Genomic DNA, 2,614 nt, shown 5'->3' on the forward strand with positions numbered 1-2,614 from the left:
AGGCCAAAACAATATCATCAATACTTCTAAAACATGAATGTATTCATAAATCCAAAACCTCTTTCTTAAAATCATGATTTCTATGCCCATGAGATTTTAGAAAAACTCTGCATACCTCAAATTAATTAGTCTAAAGAGAAGAACTCGAATCTTGATTCGTTCCTTAGAAATATTGAACTGAAGGCTTGATTTTCTTGAATTTCTTGTTCTTGGAGAAAACCCTAGTTTGATCGTATTTTAAGAGTGAGGAGGAAGTTTTTGATGTTGTAAAACTGATAGTGATTGATTAATAACGCTTAAGAGGGTGATTTAATTCATTTGAAAGGTTTTTGGAGTGAGGGAAAGACCAAAATACCCCTAAGGAACCCCAAAAAAATTGTATAATTGTATCAGTTAACGACCAGGGCTGATGGGCCGTCACTCTGGTGATAAGTCATTACCTTGTCATCACTTTTGGGCTGGTTTTCACCATTCACTACCTTAGGTTGACGACCAGGTCTGACGGGCCGTCACACAGCTAATAAGTCGTCAGCCCTGTCGTCACATTTTGGCAGAAAGACACTTCAAAGTAAAATGAGCATAACTTTCTGCTCCGATACCGGATTAAAGCAAAACCAGTGGCGTTGGAAATAGGACTCAAAGTACTTTAATTTGATATATAGTAGGACACCTAGTTTGTCATATACAAGGATTTATCATCAATTGAAGTTGATCCACGTTTTGACGCTCACTAAAACTTGAACAATAGGAAAGCTTTCAACTAGTCCTTGAGTTAAAAGACCTCTATGATCTCAATTCATGATCAAATAGGTTTCCACACTATATAATTGATTAACATGACAAATTTTCATAGGATTTAAGGCTTTTGGATCATCTACGCATAGAAATGACGGTTTTCATTCTAGCCCAAAATGCGGGGTGTTACAAGGTTTTAACCTAAAAAGCCTAAAAGCATCTCAACTGTAAGATGAATGGGCATTGCATCTAAAAACAAAATACCAAAAGAGATTCAAGATTAAAGATGACTAATGGAAATAATATAGTTGACAACATTTGGCAATTACCATACAATCACAGAAATAGAGAGAAATTTCCTGGCAGTGCACCAATAAATTTTCCTAGGTTCTGAAAGGAGGTAATTTTAAGAAAATTAGTTGAAAAAGAATCATTGTAGATTTTTATTACTTCACGAATGATCTCCCTTGTATCTTCAATTTCTTTTTTATGGACAACTATCAGGGCCTATTTTTCCTTTACACAGAGAGAGGAAATTAGCAGATGTCAATGGAGAGTTCATAATAGTTGTTCAAGTAGAGAAACAAATACTGTTGCTCCTTAAATACCCAAATAAAAACAAAAATTTTTTTACAAAACAAAAGCAAATGGTAATAAAAGAAAAGGGTAACAAAGCAAACACAGAGTTTAAGCTAACCTCCAATATCTCATTGATATTGTCATCACAAGGGGGTGAATTAAGTTTATTTTGTCTTGTTCCATTGTATTAGAGATATTTGTACTTTCTTGTTTGTAACTTGTAGATAAGGAGTTTGAGTTTGAAATATCATTTTTTGTTATTTTGGAAACTGGTCTTTGTATTCGTTAGCATCAAGGGATGGGCACCTCCAAAAGTGTCAATTACTAAAAACTAAAACAGAGACAATTATAGAGCTCATCTTTTTTGGACCCGTTTCTTGGCCTTTCTGGCTTTTCAGGTTTCTTATCTTTAGAAACTTTCCTTCGAGGTGGAGACACTTTCTACACCTTGTCTTCTGCATCAGCTGAACTTTGCATGTTTGGTGTTGAGTACATTTTCTGACCAGCTGGAACATGATAGCTATTCCTCACCTCTAACTTGTCGCTCTCAAGGCCAATAGAATTTGCCCCACCTTTCTTCTACCTAGTGAAGGTATGAGTTAAAGCAAAACAAAGGTTTGTTAGCGCGCACTAGAGGGAGTGTAAGATATACTTTCTCTCTCTATCCTTCTACTTTTGATACTTGTGATTCTTGAGGTTGCTCATTAACATCTTCCACCTATGTGGAAACAATCATAGTTGCTGCAGAAGAAGGTTCCTTCGGGAGTACTATGCCTGTATTCTAATCCTTTTTATGTTGGGTTCAATATGTATAAAAAAGGTGTGAATGGAAAATGGAGAGAAAAATGGGAGAAGAAAGGAGACACCAATTTAGAAGGTGAACTCCCAAAATTGGAAAGTTCACTAATTCTCCCACATTGGTAGGAGAAGGGAACTATGGAGTTTTTTTTAATAGAAAGCACTTACTCCACATGCTAAGTGAGGCAAGAAATAAGAAATGCCTCATATCATCGTCATCGCTCGCTCGGCTCAGCTTTGAATTTGGATCGATGAGATTTATATTTTTGGACAAAGTTTATTTCATGTAAATTTAATCCGAATACCAAAAGGAAAACACACCAGTAATCCTCCATTTATACATGCATACAAATTTTGAAACAATATTTTCTAAAATGATACACTGCTTTGAACTGATGCAATTATTCAATGAAATGATATATCTGTTCAATGAACTGATGTACTGTTTCATGAACTGGTATGTCTGTTTGGAGAAGGACATGTTCTTTGGGTAAACAGACAT

Source organism: Capsicum annuum, chromosome 1, assembly GCF_002878395.1.
Source record: "Capsicum annuum cultivar UCD-10X-F1 chromosome 1, UCD10Xv1.1, whole genome shotgun sequence".
In the NCBI taxonomy this organism is placed as follows: Eukaryota; Viridiplantae; Streptophyta; class Magnoliopsida; order Solanales; family Solanaceae; genus Capsicum; species Capsicum annuum.